The sequence below is a fragment of the Bubalus kerabau genome, chromosome 19, assembly GCF_029407905.1.
Source record: "Bubalus kerabau isolate K-KA32 ecotype Philippines breed swamp buffalo chromosome 19, PCC_UOA_SB_1v2, whole genome shotgun sequence".
Taxonomy (NCBI): Eukaryota; Metazoa; Chordata; class Mammalia; order Artiodactyla; family Bovidae; genus Bubalus; species Bubalus kerabau.
In genome coordinates, this window is record NC_073642.1 from 57,168,187 (window position 1) to 57,192,007 (window position 23,821).

The following is a 23,821-nucleotide window of genomic DNA, read 5'->3' on the forward strand; positions in this document are numbered from 1 at the left end:
TAGAGGAAGATAGATTTTTTTGTTCCTTTATGTAATTCTATATAACTTTGGTTCCTTCTAAGTTATTAAAATAACATGCTTAAAAATTACTAACTGAACAATCTCAATGTTAAATCTGGAAAAAAATTCCACTCTCAATTTTCTCTTTCAGCTGATATATCTAAATCAATGTCCAAATAAAATTTGCAAGAATATATGGCATTCATAAAAAGTGTGAGAAAATTTTCACTTCTTCCAAATCAATTCTGTTGGTAATCCAAAGGTCCAATGAGGGCCAATAAACAAACAACTTCATACTTTATGAGTTAGTTTAATGCAGAGAAGTACATTAACAGAAAAATCTGTCTTAAACATACACTAACACATATTCTCCCTCTCTCTCTCTCTCACACACACACACCCCCACACACATGTACACGCTAACTAAACCACAAATAAGATCTATTGGAAATAAAGGGAATCTGTTCTAAATTTACCAGAAACATAAAATGGTATACAAAGCCAGTTGCCCACCTTGGCTTCAGTGACTTGTTCCAAATGCATTCTCATTTACACCTACTTAAACCAAAATTTTTCATGGGAAATTTCAAATGTATGCAAGAGGAGACAAAATTGTATAACAAACCCCCTACCACCTGGACTAAACAATGATCAGTTCAGTTCAGTTGCTCAGTCATGTCCGACTCTTTGTGACCCCATGAACCAGAGCACACCAGGCCTCCCTGTCCATCACCAACTCCCAGAGTTTACTCAAACCCATGTCCATTGAGTCGGTGATGCCATCCAACCATCTCATCCTCTGTCTTCCCCTTCTCCTCCTGCCCTCAATCTTTCCCAGCATCAGGGTCTTTTCAAATGAGTCAGCTCTTCGCATCAGGTGGCCAAAGTATTGGAGTTTCAGCTTCAGCATCAGCTTGTGGCAAATCTTAATTCATCTCACTGTTCATTCTCTTTCGTCCATTTTTCTTTTTTTTTTTTTACTTGCTTTCATGCAAAGTTGAACATTACTTTTGACTGCAGATATTTTCATATAAAACTTTAGTGAAATCGATGCTCCTGTTGAAGTCATTCTACTATCTTACAAAAACATTCAAGTAACACCCTACATGTTTTCCTGTTACTCTCTTTATAAAATTTTTTCTAGCTTTACTGAGATATAATTGACAAACACCACTCTGTATGTTTAAGGTACACTGCATGTTGATTTGATACATTCATATGTTGCAAAATGATTATATCATATTAAACAGTACAGGCTACCACCTGTGTCCCATCACGTAATTATCACTCTTTTTTGTGTGAGAACATTTAAGGTCTACTCTGTTAGCAGCGTCAAATATTGGATTGGCCAAAAAGTTCCTTCAGGTTTTTAAATAAAAATAAAAGACACATTTTTCATTTCCATTGAGAATTTTATTGGACCATGCATTCACTGTTTTGCTCCATTACATCCTGCCATTGCTCAGGCAACTTCATACTTCCACCTTCCCAAAACTTTTTATCTTTTTGAGCAAAGAACTGCTCCAGGTGCCTCTTACTGTCTTCCAGGGCGTTGAAATTGTTTCCATTAAGAGAATGTCGTACAGACCGAAAGAAAAGGACATCTGAAGGCGCAGTGTCTGGTGAACGAGGCGGACGAACCAGAGCTTCGCAGCCAAGTTGCACAGTCGTCAGAGAAACCTGCAGCCTTGTGTCGTCCTGACAGGAGGTGATGCGTTTTCTGTCGGCTCCTTCAGGACGCTTTCGTTGAATGCTGCTTTCAGTCGTCTAATTGGGAGCAGTATTTTGGGGAATTAATCATTTGTTTTTCTGGAAGGAGCTCGTAATAGAGGACTCCCTTCCAATCCCACTACACACAACGTCACCTTCTTTGGATGAAGACCGGCCTCTGGTTAGTGGTGGTTCGTTTCATTTGCTCCATGATCTCTTCCATCCTACTTTCTTGCACAGTCATCGACCGTCACAATTTGTTTTAAAAATGGAAGGTTTCCCTCATGTTTAAGTAAAGAATTGCATGTGGAAATACAATCAAGGTTTTATTCACTTAACTTATGTGGAATCCAAACATCAAAGCGATTAACATACCAACTTGGTGGAAATGATTTTCGATACTTGATTTGGATATTTTGAGTATGTTGGCTATCTTCCAAATGGTGTAATGTTGATTGTTCTCAATTAATGTCTTGATTTGATCGCTATCAACTTCAACTTGTCTACCCAACCAGGGAGCATGGTCCAGGGAGAAATCTCCAGCAGGAAACTTTGCAAACTAGTTTCGATTTGTTCAATCAGTCACAGCACCTTCGCCATACACGGGAGAAATCGTTTCTTTTTTGGTGTTTCAGTTGCGTTTTTACTTTTCTTGAAATAATAGAGCATACTATACCCCAAATGTTGCTTTTACTCTTCCATCTTGAAAACTGAAGTGGCTACACAAAATTCACCAATTTTGATTTTTTTTTTAATGCATGCCGATATGACAGCTGTCATAAAACAATCTAACAAAGTTGTTTTGAATGAAGTTAAAGATGACTAGGCAATATGAGAGCCATCTTACAGAAAAACTGAACAAATGTTTTGGCCAATCCAATATATAACACAGTATTATTAACTATTTACTCTCTTGTTTAGTACCTGGGGATATACTTGGGCTGTATTTCTATTTTATCCTATCTTCTTTTTCTTACGTCTCTTTCAGTGTCTCTGGTTTAAACTCTGGAGGGTGGTCTTTGACGAATAGTACAAACATGGAAATACGATGTGGACAGAGTCCTCACTGCCATGTCACTGGTGGCTTGCTCTTCCTCTAACTTTCAGACCACTTGCACCTGTTCAGTTAAATCACTCCAAAGAACTGGAAGAAACAACTCACACAGCAAGGTCACTGAAATGTGGTGAGACGTAGCTCTTATTCTCTGCTGCTAGTAATAAAGGCTTGTCTGTGTCTCCTTATTCAGTTCCAGGGGCTAGGGAAGACTTTATCTGAGAGGTTTCAGGTAACGTGAAATAAAACATTGCTTCATATCTCATCTCACTTCTTAGGTGAAACAGTAACCAAGCCGTTTTCCTTCCGAGGGGTCTATTTTCTTTTGCCAACGTCTTCTCTGTGAATAGATTCGTCTTCCCAGGGTTTTCAATTAGCAGGGCAGGTGACTGGTGTGGAATGGGTAACTGATGTCAGCTAAGGGCCCCTCTCCTCTCGCTCCCGTCTCCGTGTCCTGCGTGGGTTCACAGACAGCCTGCTTGACTGTAGCTCATGGCGGGGGGCGTCTTTTCAAATGAGTCAGCTCTTCGCATCAGGTGGCCAAAGTATTGGAGTTTTAGCTTCAGCATCAGCTTGTGGCAAATCTTAATTCATCTCACTGTTCATTCTCTTTTGTCCATTTTTCTATATAATTACCAGTCCTTTTCTTCCTCAGTTTTAGAGGATAAATATTTGAAAGACTAATGCAACGTCCATAATGTAAGTGGTAAACATTCTTCCAGTTTGTCACTGTCTTTTCAATTTGATGATGGTGTTTTCTGCTATGCAAAAAACAGGAGTGGGAATGTGTATGTGTATATATAAACAGGCATATATACAAACATACATATATATATGGGTGTGTGAATACTGTACATCCCAGTAGTGTGTGAACAGGATCCAATCCTATCTTCTCTCAATTGACTATTCTAGTATCACAAACACCACTTATTAAAAATTCCATATTTTCTACACTGATTTTAGGATGCTGCTTTTATTACAGACTAAATTTCCACATGTCATTGGGCTTGGGTTTTATAGTTTGTATTCAATTGATTTGTATTCCTGAACCAATACATTTTAAAAATTATGTGACTCCCCTTGTGGTCCAGTGGTTAAGAATCTGCCTTTCAATGCAGGAACACAGGTTCAATCCCTGGTCAGGGAACTAAGATCCCACATGTTGTGAGGCAACTAAGCCCATGTGCCGCAACTACTGAGTCCATGTGCCCTAAAGCCCATGCTCTGCGACAAGAAAAGCCCTCAGCTGCAACTAGAGAAAGCCTGCTGCTGCTGCTGCTAAGTCACTTCAGTTGTGTCTGACTCTGTGCGACCCCAGAGACAGCAGCCCACCAGGCTCCCCTGTCCCTGGGATTCTCCAGGCAAGAACACCGGAGTGGGTTGCCATTTCCTTCTCCAATGCATGAAAGTGAAAAGTGAAAGTGAAGTCACTCAGTCGTATCTGACTCTTCACGACCCCATGGACTGCAGCCTACCAGGCTCCTCCATCCATGGGATTTTCCAGGCAAGAGTACTGGAGTAGGGTGCCATTGCCTTCTCCAAGAGAAAGCCTGCATGCCACAACAAAGACCCAGCGCAGCCAAAAAAAAAAAAAATTATAAGGCTTATGTTTCAATATCCAGTAAAGCTAGACTTCCAATCTTACTAGTCTTCAATTTCAAAATTTTCCTAGCTATGCTTGCTTGTCTGTTCTTACAAATAAACTTTATAATTAGTCCAGACCTAGGAATTAAAAGTTTTTATTGAGATCATGTTACATTTATATATTATTTTAGAAAAAAACTGACATCTTTAGGATGTAGAGTCTTCTGATTCAAAATACCTGTTTAAGTTTATGTTTGTATCTTTGGGAGTTTTTTTATAGTTTTCCTCATAAATTTTGAACTTCTATTAAGTGTATGCCCACAAAATTTATTTGGCTAAATGGCACCTTTTCTTCCATTATATCTTGTAATTTATTATTATTTTTTAATTTATACATTTTTTCAAAGGCCCTTCTCAGTCTCAGTTTAGAGGATGCATTCCCTGACATGCCATATCATACTAATTTTTCTCATCTTTAAACATCTAGTGAACTTTTTTTAAGTTTTACATTTTTCATGACATTTCATGACAACTGTTCTATCTCCCCTGCTAGAATAAAAACTTTCCAGAAACAATATTGCCCTCACTTTTCTACTTAACACTCAGAACCTTGTATGATGCTGGGAATACAACAGGAACTCAGCAAATATGTAGTTGATAGACAATGAAACAATGTATAATAACTAGGTTATATAAAAACTGGGTTGGGAAGATCCCTTTGAGGAGGAAATGGCAACCCACTCCAGTATTCTTGCCTGGAGAATACTATGGACAGAGAAGCCTGGCGGGTTATAGTCCACGGGGTCACAAAGAGTCGGACAAGACTGAGTGACTAACACTATATAAAAACTCCCAACATGCTCATCAAACTACATTTCTGGACTTGTCAACTTGCAAATACTTTACATTAATTATGAGGGAAATGTGAGGGGACTGGTTCAAAATGATTACTGCTTCTGGGGGAAGAGTTTTCAAAGTTTACATGGCCTTGAACCATCCAAAATGAACTGGAGATGAGAGAGGGATTCTTATATAAATAAGAATAATGGAGCTAGTTTGTTATGCAAGACTACTGGAGAGCAGAGATGGGTACACAGAAAGAAGCACAAACATCAGTGGAAGGTCCTACTTAAGTATTCAGTATGGTACTGATCCGGAGAAGGCAATGGCACCCAACTCCAGTACTCTTGCCTGGAAAATCCCATGGACGGAGGAGCCTGGTGGGCTGCAGTTCATGGGGTCGATAAGAGTCGGACAAGACTGAGTGACTTCACTTTCACTTTTCACTTTCATACATTAGAGAAGGAAATGGAAACCCACTCCAGTGTTCTTGCCTAGAGAATCCCAGGGATGGTGGAGCCTGATGGGCTGCCGTCTATGGGGTCGCACAGAGTCGGACACGACTGAAGCGACTTAGCAGCAGCAGCATAGTACTGATCAGAGCATGCATATAGAGAAACTACACAAGACTGAAGGAAGACCACCAGAAAATGTTACAAAGACCATAACAACCCTTACTAAGGTCAGTAATAATGCCTGTCCCCACCAACCAAACTGGAAAAACCTCACACAGAATACTGAATAGAGGACTCAGAGAGACTTGCCTTAGTGGTGGGGAATAAATAGCCCTACATTAAAGACTAGTCTGACCTAACAAATCTTAACAACAAGTCTCAAAAGGATCAAACTATTTCTAAGAAATTTAACTATGTCCCAAAGCAGAAAATAATTATAGAAATCTAAATATATATATCACAAAAGGTAAAATTTACAATCTCTGGTAGCAACCAATAAAAAATTACCAGACATACAAAGAAAGGGAAAAAAATAATGCAGAGAAAAATCCATCAATTGGAACCAATACAGATATGAACAGTTAAGGACCTCAAAACAGTTATAAGTGATTCTATATGTGCAAAAAGTTAAGTAGAAACTTGGAAGAATAAAAAAAAAGACACAAACCAACTTCTAAAGAGGAAAACTATAATGTTTGAGATGGAAAAAATACTGATGGCATTAATAAAGCAGATTAGATACTGCAAAAGAAACAATAAGCACAGCAATGAGACCCCAAATGAAATACAAAGAGGAAAAAAAAGAATAAAAACAAAATGAAAAACCTATCTCAGACCCATGAAACAATTTCAAGAAGCCTAATATACATGCTTTTGAACTGTGGTATTGGAGAAGACTCTTGAGAGTCCCTTGGACTGCAAGGAGATCCAACCAGTCCATTCTGAAGGAGATCAGCCCTGGGGTTTCTTTGGAAGGAATGATGCTAAAGTTGAAACTCCAATATTTTTGCCACTTCATGTGAAGAGTTGACTCTTTGGAAATGACTCTGATGCTGGGAGGGATTGGGGGCAGGAGGAGAAGGGGACAACAGAGGATGAGATGGCTGGATGGCATCACTGACTCGATGGACGTGAGTCTGAGTGAACTCCGGGAGTTGGTGATGGACAGGGAGGCCTGGCGTGCTGCCATTCATGGGGTCGCAAAGAGTAGGACACAACTGAGTGACTGAATTGAACTGAACTGAATATACATGTATTGAAATTCATGACAGTAATGGGGAGGCAGAAAAAAATTTTTAAGAAATGATACTAAAATTTTCCACATATGAGACATACAAAGCTCAGGTCTAAGAAACTCAACAAACACTAAGCTTAGAAACCATGAAGAAAATTATGCCAAGGCACATCATATTAAAATGGCTCATACATCCAATACAAAACATTTTTTAAAACCACTACAACTCAATAATAAAAATAAAAGTAATCCATTTTAAAAAGGATTTGGACAGACACATCTCCACAAAAAATATACGAATAGCCAAAAAAGTACATTAAAAACACATTCAACACCATAATTCATTAAGGAAATGCAAGTTAAACTACAATGAGATAATACTACACACTTGTTAGAATTAATGAAATTGCAAAGACTGACCGTTCCAAGCATGTGGAACAAATAGAACTCTCATTTTCAACTGGTGGGACTATAAAATGGTTTGGCAGTTTAAGTTAAACATACAGCTACCACATGATCCAGACATTTCTTTCCTAGGTATTTATTCAAGAAAAAAGAAATTTTATATCTATACAAAGACTGATACATTAGTGTTCACAGAAGCTCTATTTGAATAGCCAAAACATAGAAATTATCAAGTATCCATCAACAGATGCATAAACAATTGGGTACACTTTAACACCTAATCTGTGGATTGGTATCTTTCCACCTGTACTGGTAGACTTTCCAGTACTAAATTCTCATTCGTTATCTCTTTAAATACAGTTTTTGCCCATTCTCTATTTCTTTTCTTTCAGGAACGCCATTCACTAAACTTTCTTCACTTCTCGTTCTGATTATTCTAACTTTCATGTATCTTAATCTCTTTCATATCTTCCATTTCTGTATCTTTGAGCTGTATTCTGAATGATTTACTCTGATCTATATTCCAGGTCATTCATTCTCTCTTGGGATTTGCCTAATTGCCTAATCTGTGGTTAAACTTAACAAATGAGTTTTGAGTTTTTATTACTGCATTTTTCATTAATAGAAATTACATTCAGTTTGTTTTTCAACCAGTTTGGTACCTTTCAGATTCCTGCTCCCTGCATGTATTTTCAATTGTGACTTTTATTTACTTAAATAGAGCCCATCAGGGTTAGTTTAATAATCAATAATTAGTAATTACAATACATAAGCATTTGCAAGTTTTCCTCTAATTGTCCACTGTTTTTGCTGATTCTTGCTCAGGTTGTCTTATTTCCACTTGGTTATCTTTTACAGATTATCCATTGACCTCAAAACTTAACTGGTAGAAATTTCTTAAGCCAAAGACGAAAGTATACTCCTACAGAGAATTTGCAGTTGTATATCATATCATTTTAAATTCATGCCTTGACATATAACTTGATTTTAAAATTAGCAAAGGATGTGAACAGACATTTCTCAAAAAAAAAAAAAAAAGAAAGAAAAACACAGCTAATAAACACACATAAAGGTGCTCAACATCATCAGTTATTAGGGAAATGCAAATCAAAACCTCAATGAGCTACCACTTCACACACACTAAGATAGCTATAATCAAAAAGACAGAGAAAAGTAAGCATTGGTGAGGATGTGGAAAAACTAGAACCCTCATACGTTGTTGGTAGGTGTAGCTGATTTGGAAAACAGTTTGGCAGTTCCTCAAAACAAATACAGAATTACCATATGACCCAGCAATTCATACTTGTAGGTAAGTGGAGAATGAAAATATATTTCCTATGAGAATGGAAAACACATTTCCATACAAAAACTTCTACGCAAATATTTGTAAGAGCCAAGAAGTAGCTATAACCATCACCAAGGAATGGGAAAACAAAGTGTGGTATTATCCATACAATGGAGTATCAGTCAGCCATTAAAAAGAATAAAGTACTGATTTACAGCAAACATGAATAATCCTTGAAACAATTATGCTAAGTGAAATAAGACACAAAAGGCATATTATATGATTTCATTCATATCAAATGCCCAGAGTAAGCAAATCACAGAGACAAAAGTAGATTAGAAGTTGCCAAGAGTTGGGGGAAAAGAAGAATATGGGGAATGACTATTAGTGGTATAAGGTTTTTTTCTGGAGGTAATAAAAGTGGTCTGGAATTAAGATACTAATGATAGTTGTACAACTTTGTGGATATAAGAAAACCCACAGAATTATACACTCTTAAGGGTGAATTTTACGGCATATATATATATACACATACAGAAAGAAAGAAAAAAAGATTTTTTAAATTTACATATTGAAATTTTTTTAGACCACCAAAGTGACGTGTACTTCCCCCGTGATCTGGTAGTTTTGACTGCCCAAGGACAGGTTTTTTTCCCCCTTCTGTTTCACTTGGCATTGAGACAACTTTCCTTGCAGATCCCTGAAGAAAGTTTCATCCTTTCCATGACATCACAGACCTTTGGGATCCCAGAATTATGGGCAGAAGTCTCTTGTTGGCTAACCGTGAATAAGCCCTGGACTGACTTCTAACTATGCCTCAAACCCTACAAATCTACCAAATTCTTATTCAAATCTAATCAAATTCCCCCAGTTTAGAAACTACCTTCAAAGCAAATAAAGCTCAAGGGCTCCTACAGTCTTAGATTTCCAGCTTTCTCTTAGATTTTGGCATATAAAATCCTAAGTACCTTAAAAAAATTTTTTTTAATACAGCTATTCTTAGCTATTTTCAGTGTGAAGGTTTTTCCAAATGCCTTAACTATATTCCAAAAGTAAAAATCCAATATTTACTTTTCAAGTTAAAGTTAACTCCAGTGAGTTAGGACAGGATTTGCAAAAACTAAAGACAGCCTAATATAATCCACAATAAAGTAGCTTCGGAAGTACTTGTGACCTTGGGTGACTACAGCAGATATTTAAGACTTAAATAACATATTTCTATATACTCTGATGAAAAGTTTACTTTAGAAAAACCATTAAACATTATTTGAGTCCTAAAAGAAGCATGGATAAGTGACTTGTCTTTTAGGTATGGAGGCTCTTTACATAACTAAGTAAAAGTAACATTGCAGCAAGGATACACAAAGAAACCAATAAAAGGATAGCCCAGAAACATGTGAACATATGTATGGAAAGTTGACATATGACACTTATAGATTATTGAAAAGAAAAACAGAATATTCAATAAACGATGCTGGGAAGAGTGGATTACCTGTATGGAAAAAAAATGAAACTGGATTCCTACTTCACACCACGCAAAAATTAATTTCACATGGGCTAAGGACACAACTATGAAAGGCAACATTTTAAAGCTTTTAGAAGAAAACATCAGACTGTATCTTTATGATCTCCGGGAAAGGAAAGAGTTGTTAAACAAGATGTCAAAAGAGCAAACCATAAGGAAAACTTGACATATTCAACCACGTTAAACTACAAAATGAATGTGTCTGTCAAAAACCACTATAAAGAAAGTAAAAGACAAGCTGCTGCTGCTGCTGCTAAGTCACATCAGTCGTGTCTGACTCTGTGCGACCCCATAGACGGCAGCCCACCAGGCTCCCCCGTCCCTGGGATTCTCCAGGCAAAAACACTGGAGTGGGTTGCCATTGCCTTCTCCAATGCAGGAAAGTGAAAAGTGAAAGGGAAGTTGCTCAGTGGTGTCCAACTCTTCCTGACCCCATGGACTGCAGCCCACCAGGCTCCTCCTTCCATGGGATTTTCCAGGCAAGAGTACTGGAGTGGGGTGCCATCACCTTCTCCGAAAAGACAAGCTACTTACTAGAAAAAAGATATTTGCCACAAGCATAACTGATAAGGGATTAGTATCCAGAAAATGTATATATATATATATGCCAGAAATCAACTTTTAAAAGACAAAAAATTAAAAACAGGCAAAAAACACAAATAGCCATCCCACACATCCATAATTAAGGAAATGTAAATTAAACCCCACCATTTCTCACCTACCAGATGGTTGAAAAGAAAAAATTCAGATTATTACAAATGTACAAATCTCTCAAATGTTGTTGAGAAAGGGAACAATGTGAATACTTAACACATTGCTTTTGAGAGTATGAACTGTTATAAAGCAATTCAGTATTATCTAGCAAATCTGAAGATCCACAACTCTACTCTGAGGCAAAAAAGCACAGGAAATTCTTACACATGGACACAGAGAAACATGAATAGGTACTGTAATAACAAAATAGCTTTTAATGGCAAAAAGCAAAATCAGATTTTAATATGAAGACTGAAAACACCCTAAATATCCATCAACAGGAGGATGGATAACAGTTGTAAATTCATATAGTGGAGTGCTATGAAGCAAAAAAAGGAAATGAACTATAACACAACATAGATGACTCTCATAAATACAATTATGTGTTCCCCCAAAACATGAAACTGAAAGTACATTACTTATGAATACTTACTTATGTAGTAAAACTATACAAAAATTCAAGGAGCATAGCAAAAGACATGATCAAGAAAAAAGATACAATTATGGTTAAAAAAATATGTATTAGTCTATAGCACGATATAGGTACAGGGCATCTATTTTATCTGTAGTCTCTAAACATGTAGATGTATCAAAAGTACTATTTTGTACACATTTTCATTTAAAAATTTTCATTAAAATTTTTCATTTAAAAATTAAGCAAACACATGGCTGTGGTATAAATTATGAAAATACAGAAAACTATATGAAGAAAATAAAAATTAACAATAACCCCATAATCCTGAGATAACTACAATACTTAAATAAACATACTTAAATGATGTGTTTTCTTCTACTCTCTGGTTTGTTTTGTTTGGCTTTGGCCTCTGCCCTGCAGCTTACAGGGTTGTAGTTCCCTGACCAGGGATCAAACCCATCCCTGCTAGAGTGGAAGCACGGAGTCCTACCAGTGGATCACCAGGGAATTCCCATTCTACTATTTTTACTCTTTTTTTTTTTTTTAACAGTTTTATTGAGGTACTGACTTAAGTGAATTGCACATATTTAAAATGTACAATTACATGAGTCAGACATATGTATACAGAAGCAGAAACATCTTTACAATCAAGAAAATGAACATACCCATTAATACATTCATGGGACAGGGAAGCCTGGCGTGCTGCAGTTCAAGGGTCACAAAGAGTCGAACATAACTTAGCAACTGAACTGAACTGACTGATGAATAAATTTGCCATGCCTGAAAGTTACCCCCTTTACATCCATCCCCTTTTCCTTCCCTTGCTGCCCCCTACCCTCAGGTAACCACTGATCTGTTTTCTATTACCTTAGTTTGTTGTTTCTAGAGTTTTGTCAGGTATAGTTTGGGCGTAACTTATTCATATGCTTCACTTTAGTAGATACTGCCATCAATTTACACTTCTACCAGCAGAGTACAAGAGTTCCGGTTGTTCCACATTCTTATCAACACTTGTTTGCCTTTTCCATTTTTAGCCATTTGTTTCATATCCTAAGAAAAATACACATAAAATTACTGCCTGAACAAAAAAGTTAAACTCTCAGTGAAGACTGAAGTTAAACTCAGAAATTTTCATCTAAGAGCATTTTCCTTTAAATGCATGATAATAACCGAAGCAAAGGCCCTAACTGGTGTATATGCCTCATGAATTCTGATTCAGCCAAATTGTCTGATACCTATATAAGATTTTTAGAAGAGTCATTGAGATACACACTAGAAAAATCACATGACTTAAAAGTTATTGTTCACTCAGTCGTGTCTGACTTTTTGTGACCCCATGGACTGCAGCACGCCAGGCTTCCCTGTCCTTCACCATATCCCAGAGCTTGCTCAAACTCTTGTCCATTGAGTTGGTGATGCCATTCAACCATCTCATTCTCTGTTGTCCCCTTCTCCTGCCTTCAATCTTTCCCAGCATCTGGGTCTTTTCTAACAAGTCAGCTCTTCACATCAGGTGGCCAAAGTATTTGAGGCTCAGCTTCAGAATCAGTCCTTCCAATGAATAGTCAGGGTTGATTTTCTTTATACTACTCGGGGTTCTCAAGGCAAGAATGTTAAAGTGGTTCCAAGGAACAAGGGACTCTCAAGAGTCTTTAACACCACAGTTCAAAAGCATCAATTCTTTGGCGCTCAGCCTTCTTCATGGTCCAACTCTCACATCCATACATGACTAATGGAAAAACCAGAGCTTTGACTATATGAATCTTTGTTGGCAAAGTAATGTCTCTGCTTTTTTTAAGATGCTAAGTTGGGAGCATCTAAATACTGGAACTCAGGTGAAATACAATTCAACAGTTTGTTAAAGTGTGACTTTAACACTGACAACATCTGAACTCAACAGATCAAAATACCACTAAAATAGTGTTCATAATTTGAATTGGGGGGATTAAATATTTTCTATTCAATATGCTCAGATACTTGCTCTCAGCTACTACTTAACCAGCAGACAGGAACCATGCTGGGAGATGCTCTTTAATATAAATGTATCCTATTAACCTTATATTCTTTCCAATCTGACCATAAACTCCCCTATACTCTACTACCCTATCACTTCTTCAAATCTTTGTGTCTCAAAATAAGGATTCTACACTCACTATCTTTATTTCTTCATCTTCTATTTACTCCTCAAAGTCATTCAAATTTAGCTTCCATCCTTATCTTTTTATTGGGTTGGCCAAAAAGTTTCTTCAGGTTTTTCTGTAAGATATGGAAAATCTCAAAATTTTTGGCCAACCCAATATTTAAACTATGCTTGTTGAGTTCAACGACAGCCTTCTAACTACCAAAGCCAACAGGCACTTTATCAGTTCCTGTCTTCCTGATTCCTCTATTTCATTTGACTTTAAAATAGATTTCTATCCTTTATTAAAACTCTTCCCTTTCCTGGCTTCTATGACACCACTGTCTGTTAATTTGCTTCCTTCTTTCCTGAACTGCCTCCTTGGTCTCCTTGGCTGTCTCTATCCATCACTTAAGTACTGGTATTTTCCATCCTTGGTCTTCCTCTTTTTTTTTTTTAATTCTACTTACTTGAATCATTTCTTCCACTCTCACAAGATTAAGTATCACAAGTCCATGGGTAGTTTCCAACATTCACAACTCTGATCCTGACTTTAGAAAATCCCAGTACCAATACACCTAACTGTCAACTAGACAGCTCTGCCGAAGGTCCCACAAGAATCACAAGCTCATTTTCTCTCAACCTGAATTAGTCCCTCAGTTTGTTAGTTTTATTTGTGAATACACAATTGTAATTCAAGTGGAGCCAATAAAATACAAGAGGAACTTAAAATTTTTGTTTCTTGAGGAGTTTTTAAAAAAAGAGCAAATTTTTATGAAAGCTTTTTCCACCACACTCAAAGTCATTAGCAAAAGCTACAAAATACATGATAAAATATCTCAAATCCCAGTTCTCAAAGGCAATCAATATTAATATTTTCTTCCAGAAAGAGCAATTTTTAACCTTGAAAAAGTCACATATCAAAATATTGAACTGGTAAGTACAGAGTGTTGTTACTGTTAACTCTTAATATTTCCAGGCTACTTATAGCAGTAAACATAGTTGGACACGACTGAAGTGACTTAGCAGCAGCAGCGGCAGCAATTAGGGAAAACACCTCTATCAAACAGCCTACTTGGAGGAAGAATCAGTATATTTTTTTTTCTCCATTTATTTATTTATTTTATTTTTTAACTTTACAATATTGTATTGATTTTGCCATATATCAGTATATTTTAAAAATGAAAGCAATTCTTTTACATGCTGTATTTTAAAGCAGGGGTCCCGAACTTTTTGGTACTTTTTGGCCCCAGTGACCAGTTTGGTGGAAGAGAATTTTTCCATGGAGGTGGTGTGTGTGGGGGGAGGCCGGCCGGGGGAGCCAGGGGGGTGCCCCAGGTGGTTTTGAAATGATTTAAGCATATTACATTTATTGTGCACTTTATTTCTATTATTATTACATCAGCTAGACCTCAGATCATCAAGCATTAATCTCAGAGGTGGGGGGACCCCTGTTCTAAAGGAATCAATCAGCGTTTTTTGCCTTGGCATTTATCTTACCTATACCTACCATGTGTGTGCCATATAGCCTCGATTCATGGGTAGTATTTTCTTGATTTAAAGAAAATCATAGTAAAGACACAAGAAAAAAAAAACTGGAGGAGACAGAAGCCAAATCTAAAATCTGCTGCTGTTGTTGCTGCTGCTAAGTCGCTTCAATCGTGTCCGACTAGCTAGGTAGATAATTCATATTTTCCAAAATTCAAAGCAAAGTGATATTTAGCACCCCTCCGCGGATTCAAAAAGTTTCAGAAACATCGCAGATAGAAACAATTCTCTAACCAGTTCTCATCAGTTTCTCCAGGTAAAAGAAAAGCCTCCTCTTCCCTCTTAACCCACAGGCCACCCCAGCCCCCCGCAGCCCCTGCTCTCAGAGCCGGTGGTCGGAAGCGCGCGGCTGGCTCCACCAGGGCTGGGGTCTCCCCTCCGTCCGGCCCGGGGATCCCAACAAGGAGACCCGTGAACCCAGCGGACCCAGTGCTCCACAGGGCGGGTCCCTGCCCTCCAGGCCTCAGAGATCCCGGTTGTCGAGGAAACTTCCCTCAGGCCCGAGAAGAGCAGGCGTCGCTGAGGAGAATCTTGTACCGAAATAGTGCGACTTTTTTTTTTTTTTTTTTAAGTTAAAGGAGACCAAACCCTACAAAACAATTGCTCCACACACAGCCTCCAGAGGCTGCGGGTGAGGGGGCTATTCAGCCGCCGGCGAGTCCCACCCGGTGGGCCCAGCAACGGCCGCTCGAAGCCACACAGCTTACCCGAGGAAGCACCCGGGACCCCACACCTGAGCCCCCTGGCTCTCTCCCCCGCCGCGTCCCCGCGGTCTCCACGCTTCGCTCTCGGGGAGTCCCTGCTTCACACGCCGCTGAGGCAGTGCCGCGCGGCCGCGGCCGGTTACCTGCTCGAGGTAGTGGGCGCTGTGGCGTCGCCGCCCGCGGGAACCCTGATTCAGGTCACCTCGCGCTGCCGCGCCCTGAGGCCCCGCCTCCGTCCCCTGAAGACCGCCCCGCCCTCTCTCCAGGTCCGCTCCGCCCCGCCCCCTCAGGTCCGCCCCACCGGACAAGAGGTGCGCGCGGACGGCGAGGCATGGGGCGTGGCTGTCCGTCCCTGCACCTGAGCGCCAGGTGCCTGCGCCCTCGGCTCCTTCCCTCCTCGCCTCTCCCAGCAGTTCTCAGATGCACCCTCTGGAAGGGTCTAAGATGAAGCCACGGAGAAGCCAATGGCACCCTACTCCAGTACTCTTGCCTGGAAAATCCCATGGACGGAGGAGCCTGGAAGGCTGCAGTCCATGGGGTCGCTGAGGGTCGGACACGACTGAGCGACTTCACTTTCACTTTTCACTTTCCTGCATTGGAGAAGGCAATGGCAACCCACTCCAGTGTTTTTGCCTGGAGAATCCCAGGGATGGGGGAGCCTGGTGGGCTGCCGTCTATGGGCTCGCACAGAGTCGGACACGACTGAAGTGACTTAGCAGCAAGATGAAGCCAGGCAGGGTTTGGAGTGTGTTGAAGGATCAGAAGGGAAGTACAAGACAGGGGTGTTTAGTGGGAATGCCACTCGCCTGATGAACCTCCCTGAATAGGGAAGGAAGGAGCAAATTCTCTTGCCAGAAGATACTTCTGCAAGTAGAGAAACTTTTTGGAAGCCAAGAATCTTTTGTTTGTGTCACTGGTCTTTAGTGTTTATATCCTATTTAAAGCAATGAGAATCAGCTCACAACTCTTCACTTTTATGACTTTACGTTTCCTACTGCTTTACCTGGTGGCTCAGAGGTAAATAATCCGCTTGCAATACAGAAGACAGGGGTTCCATCCCTGGGTTGAAAAGATCCCCTGGAGAAGGAAGTGGCAACCCACTCCTGTATTCTTGCCTCGGAAATCTCATGGACAGAGAAGCCTAGCAGGCTACAGTCCATGGGGTTGCAAAGAGTCAGACATGACTGAGTATGCATACACTACTTTACCAGCAGCAGGTACCTTGGAAGGAATCCCAGAGGTATCCACTACTTGTCCTGCCCCATTCTATGCTGGAATCCCATCTGGCACACTTTGGCACAGTTGGCTGGCCCTTTTCTTTTTTGCCTTCCTTTCTGGGAATCTCTGTTCTTGGAAAGTTGTTGAATGAATTCCTAGATTATCTGTTGATGAATGGCTAAGTTTTGAGAGGCTGATGGATTATAAATTGAAGTTCAGTTCAGTTCAGCCACTCAGTTTTGTCTGACTCTTTGTGACCCTGTGGACTGTAGCACATCAGGCTTTCCTGTCCATCACCAATTCCCAGAGCTTGCTCAAACTCATGTCCATTGAATCGGTAACGCCATCCATACATCCCATCTTCTGTCATCCCCTTCTCCTCCTGCCTGCAATCTTTCCCAGCAGCAGGGCCTTTTCCAATGAGTCAGTTCTTCACATCAGGTGGCCAAAGTATTGGAGTTTCAACTTCAGCTCAGTCCTACCAATGAATATTCAGGACTGAGTTCCTTTAGGATTGACTGGTTGGATCTCCTTGCAGTCCAAGTGACTTTCAAGAGTCTTCTCCAACACCACAGTTCAAAAGCGTCGAATTAAGGTAATCATTTTCTTTCTGGAGAGTAGTCTTTCTGAAAATGGGTTCTGTTCATTTCCAGGATCTAGCTGCTAGAGTGGGAGTTAGGGTGGGGAGGAGGATGCCTTGATCCTGAGAACAAATTAATCTGGGGAAAGAGAGACTATAGCTTCTCTCCTTGAGTTGACAGGGCTTTCAAGGCCTAAGAACTGTGCTTTACTTTGTATTATCCTGTATTTCTCAAGTTATTTGATTTGAGGAGTGGCAGAATATGCCACCCCAAAATATTGGGATACTTTGTTATTTTGAGGCACCTGAGAATCAGCAGTTGGAAGAAGGGTACTCTGAACTTCCTTTTTCTTTCTGAAAGCAGGAAATAGAACTCCCAAGTGAACAATGTCCTCCCTATATCATGAGGAAAGAAAAAGGCTTATCACCAGAGATGAGAGTCAAGGAAGGGGGAAGTCTACACAAAGAAACCTTTTCAAAGTAACCTTTATCTTTATATTCAATTCTCCACTATTAATTGCCCTGGCTCAAGTCCCTTTGTTGCCCCCCATTTTTGCTCCTTACTACTCTGTGTCCAATTTAATGTATAACTAAGTGTTTGGCTCTAACTGCTTCTTTGGGTCTTCATTTTCCTGTGGGTATGCCCATAAACATGTAAAAAAAAAATCAGTGTGCTTTGCTCCTGTTTATCTGTGTCAATTTAATTCTCATTTCCAGGTAGAAACCTTAAGAGTGTAAAGTTTTTGCCTTCCCTCCAGACCACACCAACTCTCTTCTTGAGAAATGCTGGTTGCATCCTGGGGCCTCAATGTCTCAGCAAACACACTTTGATAAACACTGCTTAAAAGTCCTGGATTATTCACTTCAGTAATTTTTCATTCTATTACAAATGTTTGCAGAGTTCTGTACTCTTTACACAAAGCTTTCACGTGAGTCATCTCATTTAAGCCTCACAATTATGATGTAACTGTTTTTATCCTAGTTTTACAGCTGAAAATATTGAAGGTCAAACAAGCAGTAGTTACTCAAGTATAGAGTCTAGATTAACTCTGGACTTCAGACTCTAAAGCTTTAAAAATATGTATTATATAAAGTGTGTAGGTAATGTGCTCTATTTAAGGATCAAATGATCCTTAAACACACACACACACACACACACACACATATACTTTCTCTCTCATTTGACCCTTAAGTAGAGCACTTCCTTGATTGGAAATCTCTGGATTCATGTGTCACTTTTCCAGGGCAAGGACCTTTACCTATCTTTTACTCCCTGCAGCACCTGACATCATAGTGTAGGGCACAGATGTGTCACCTAAATGTGCTGGATGAACAAAGAGTGACTGGTGGGGACTTCCCTGATGGTCCAGTTCATTTCAGTTCATTTGCTCAGTCGTGCCCGACTCTGTGAGCCCATGGACTGCAGCATGTCAGGTTTCCCTGTCCATCACCAACTCCTGAAGCTTGGTCCAACTCATGCCCATTGAGTCAGTGATGCCGTCCAACTATCTCCTCCTCTGTCATCCCCTTCTCCTCCTGCCTTCCATCTTTCCCAGCATCAGGGTCTTTTCCAATGTGTCAGTTCTTTGCATCAGGTGGCCAAAGTATTGGAGCTTCAACTTCAGCATCAATCCTTCCAGTGACTATTCAGGACTGATTTCCTTCAGTATTGACAGTTAAGAATTCGCTCTGTAATGCAGGTGATGCTCCCACACGCCACAGAGCAAGTGAGCCTGTGCACTGCAACTACTGAGCCCGTGTACCACGACTAGAGAGTCTGCGCACTGCAGGAAAAGATCCTGTGTGATGCAATGAAGAGCCTGTGTGCCTCAAGTAAGACTGGATGCAGCCAAATAAAGAAGCAATCAATATAATACTTAAAAAAAAAAAAAGAGTGAATGTTGAATGAATGCGCAACAGTCCTTCCTGAACTGGATGGGGTGCTTGGTTCCCTGATGGACAACCTTAGTGACCTCCTTCACTGATGCAGAAGTCCCCAAACAAGAGCTCCCCAAATTGCTCCTAATTTTCTTCCATCTAAAAAGGCTTATTAGAAGAACTTATTTGGCTGACAGATATAGTTTATTGAAAACAACAAAACCAGTTCCTTTGTTTTCTTTGAAATGTTCCCCCTTCCTGTTCCACTTTCAGAGGCAATGCTGCATTGATAATGTACTAATGGAAAATATGGTACATCTTTCTCTGTGACCTTGTGTTGCCTCTTCCCATAGAATGATGGTGTTTGCAACATTCTGAGTGGGTTTATTTTTTTGTTTAGTGTTTGTTTTTTTAATGTTAAACATTAATGATTTTAACATTTAATGTCCTTGTATTTGAGGCAGATATAAGGAGAAACAGATTTAGGTTGACGTGGATAACACATCAGCCTAGACTTTGCTATGCAGATTATTTCATTTGATAGAGACAAATCACTTAATCCCTGTCCTAATCCTCTCCATTCTTCCTTAATTTACTGCAGTTTATAAATGCTTTATGACTCAGTCCAGCCCTACATTGCCAGTCTCCCCTAAAACTAACCCCACCACACATTTTTGACCTTCTGAATTAATTGAAATTCCCTAAATTGCCAGATTTGCACTACTGTTCTCTTTACTTCCATTTTATGTGTATCCCTGGTAAGATCATGTTCATTCAGTATCACTTCTTCTGGAAGATGAAAGTCCACAAAACCCATCTGAGAGTGCATTAGGGGCCCTTCCTCAACATTTCCTTCATAATCCATTCATATCTGTATCCTGGCACCTACTCAATAACTGTGATTATTGGCTTTCCCCCTTTTTTCCTATCAAACTCATTCTATGTGAGTTACCAATAAACAGGAATTATAACCCACCTCCTTCTTGAGCATACTCATAGCTCCTCACATAGCAGCACTCAAATATTCATTGAATGAATGCAAAACAAATCTTTAAAAGAATGTGAATTCCTAGAGTACTTGTAAAATAATTTCACAAATATAAATGGTCATAGGAACACGGTGGGGGTGGCATACAGATTTCTGCTTCCCTCCAAATTATTTCCTTCTCATGTTCTGCCTTAGAAAAACACAAGAGCAGAAACCTATACATATTCATGCTTTCATTTATTCACTTGTTCAACAAACTTTCTTGAGTGCTTGAAGTATATCAAGTACAACCCTAAGCATTTGCTTCTGGGAGAAAGTGGCATTTCAACAGAGTCACAGATGGTCATCAAACCTTAATTCCTTCTTGTGGCCTCAGAGGTAAACTTCATTGTCTATTCCCCTTGCATCTAGGTAAAGTCATATGACCTGTCCTCATCAATGGAATTTGGAGTTTCACTTCCGGATCTACACAATTAAAAACTGGAGTCTCTTTCCTTTCCATCCCTTGACCACCTTGGACCCCTGTTAAACCATTACTAACCATGGCATCACTGATTCAATGGACATGAGTTTGAGCAAACTCCAGGAGTTAGTGAAGGACAGGGAAGCCTGGCGTGCTGCAGTCCATGTCCACAAAGAGTCAGACATGACTGAGCAACTGAATAGCAACAACCATCACTAAAGCTAATAATGCAACCAGATAGAAGAGGTCCTGGTTTCTGATTGACTCCATGGAACAAAGCTCCACCCACCTCCCACTGATCTTGATTGGATTGTGATATGAATGAAAAACAAACTTTTTTGTGTAAACTACTAATATTAAGGCATTTTTTTCTCCAGCTAGCTTTACCTACCCTGATTAATACTGCCATACATGACAATATGTAGATTACATAAAACACTGCTGCTGCTGCTAAGTCGCTTCAGTCGTGTCTGACTCTGTGCGACCCCACAGATGGCAGCCCACCAGGCTCCGCCGTCCCTGGGATTCTCCAGGCAAGAACACTGGAGTAGGTTGCCATTTCCTTCTCCAATGCATGAAAGTGAAAGTGAAGTCGCTCAGTAAGTGTCCGACTCTTCATGACCCCATGGACTACAGCCTACCAGGCTCCTCTGTCCATGGGATTTTCCAGGCAAGAGTACTGGAGTGGGTTGCCATTGCCTTCTCTGACATAAAACACTAGAAAACGTCTAATCCTACTCTAGGCCTTGATTGAAAGTGAAAGTGTTAGTCACTCAGTCGTGTCCGACTCTTTGCAGCTCCATGGACTGTATTCTGCCAGGCTCCTCTGTTCATGGGATTCCCCAGGCAAGAATACTGGAGTGGGTAGCCATTCCCTTCTCCAGAGGATCTTCCCAACCCAGGGATTGAACCCAGGTTTCCTGCTTTGCAGGCAGATTCTTTACTGTCTGACCCACCAAATGGCCTTGTGTAGGAAACATGAAAATTGATCAAAGAAAGCATTGTCCCAAATGGATAATGAAAAATCCTTATGGATACACAGATCTTTTTTTCTCTCTCTCCGATGGTCACCTGATCCAAATGCTGACATCTTGACCTGAAAAGAAGCGTGGCACCACCATTGCATCATATTCATCATCTCTATCAGCCCTTGTCAGTCTCTTTCATGCACTTTGAAGGGTTTCCTAGTGAGGCTCAGGAAGTTCAGTGCTACTCAAAGCAGAGTATGTACTAAAGAGTGATGGATGATAGGAATACAAAGATAGGCTCTGAAGGCTCTTGAATATCTTACCAAGGAGATTGTGTATTAATCTGTAGGATATATAGTTGAATAAACTATGGCCTGTTTGTGGTGGGATGAGTTTTGTTTTTTTTTTCCACTCCTTTGCCCATCGTCTTCTTTCCTGTGTAACTGGTACCCACTTAAAGCTAAGGTAACGGTGGGAAAATCATAGATGTGCCACCAAGAGATATATTCATGATGAGGGCCTCTTTTCTCAGTGCCCTCGCCCACAGCCTTTTCTCCTCCAAACCCATTAGTTAATGAAACTTCATAGCACCAAAAGGCTGATAGTTTCATGGAGGCCAAAATGAAAAATATTCAGCTCCTAAGATGGGAGGCAATTGCACTGGTAGAATCAGAGGATGATTATAAAGGAGGAAAGAAAAAAAGAGAGGACCCAGGAAAAATAAAAAGAGGGCTTCCTACCAACCACAAGTCCAACTTGTCCGACCAAGCTGAGATGCTGGTCCAAAGAGGATGAGAGACGCCTGGAGCACGTCATGTGACATTGCCCCAGGATTCCAGAACAAAGGCCCCCAGACTCACTGAATAAAACAAACATTTAAATCCCTACTTCCTATGAATTCTATATGAAATGGAAGAAATGATTCACACCCCAAGTTAATGACTGCATTCTTCCAGACTCTTTGTGCAATGGTTTAAACTGTGTCAGTTTGTTTAAGCCAAAGCTACTTTTCCCAAAATCTCTTTCCCTCTATTGTTCTCTGCTAGATTGACCAAAAAGAAGAAGTAGGGTAGAGTTTGCAAACTCGAAGCGAAACAGTTCTTACTCTCTGAAGATCCTTGTGATAATAGGGGCAGACAAACAGAGATGCTGGCAGGTTCTAGCTTGTCCTTGTTAGGTCTAAGGTCTAAGCTTGTCCAGGTCTAAGCTTCTCCCCCTAAACACCGGCCCTACTGACCACCAGAGTCCCAGGCCCTCCTCCAGGCCTTGGCTGAAGACCAGCAGAGCTCACAGAAGTCCACAGACTTTCTCATGGCACTCCTTCTGGATACTACTCCTGCAGTTACATGCGCCTGGCTTCCTGGATTCATTGCAAGTTCTGGCCCTTCAGGTCCACCTGCACTGGGGGTTCATGGGGACTGATTAGTGACTTTTCACTGATCCTTCAATCCCACACTACAGACCTTTACTTCCCCTGCTTCTCCCACAAATCTGTGAGATCTTATTCATATATCACTAATATCTAGTAGATCTCTGCCTTGATTGAAGCCCTCTGGTTCACCATGCATGAGCTTGGCTGCCCAACAGGAAGATTATGTGAATTGCACTTTCTTCCCTTCCATTATTAAAGGCAGTGTGCTGGGGTTTATATATAGGAACTACAGAAATCTGGGTAAAAAAATTATACCATGGTAGAGGTCTCCCCAACGGTTAGTTGCCCACTGGTTTCCCAGTGTGAATTTATCATAGTATGTAAGCAGTATGTAAAAAAAGACTTTCAGCTTTTCTAGTTCAGAAACTTGTTTCTCTTCCCCTGTAGCTTACTAAGTTAAACTCTGTTAAATTAGAAGACTTGGTCAGGCTCACTAGAGGTTGAACTAGACAGTAGGGCCTGTTAATATTAATAGGGCCACCTATTAAAATAAAATCAGATCAGATCAGTTGCTCAGTCGTGTCTGACTCTTTGCGACCCCATGAATCGCAGCACGCCAGGCCTCCCTGTCCATCACCAACTCCTGGAGTTCACCCAGACTAACATCCATCGAGTCACTGATGCCATCCAGCCATCTCATCCTCTGTCGTCCCCTTCTCCTCC

At 40.2% G+C, this 23,821-nt stretch overlaps 1 protein-coding gene across 5 annotated transcripts in view; it reads right to left on the bottom strand.

Moving 5' to 3' along the window:
- Positions 1-15,904, bottom strand: part of TC2N (tandem C2 domains, nuclear) — a 50,627-nt gene extending 34,723 nt beyond the window's left edge. For 2 of the 5 annotated variants that reach the window (XM_055555642.1, XM_055555638.1), the window contains exons 1-2: positions 15,635-15,889; positions 12,128-12,310 (exon numbers count right to left, since the gene is read on the bottom strand). The gene's annotated coding sequence lies outside the window, so the exon portion shown is untranslated. Of the gene's footprint in view, positions 1-12,127; positions 12,311-15,634 lie in introns of all 5 variants that reach the window. The other 3 variants (XM_055555639.1, XM_055555641.1, XM_055555640.1) reach the window with 3 other exon arrangements.
- Between the last annotated feature and the right edge of the window lie 7,917 nt (positions 15,905-23,821).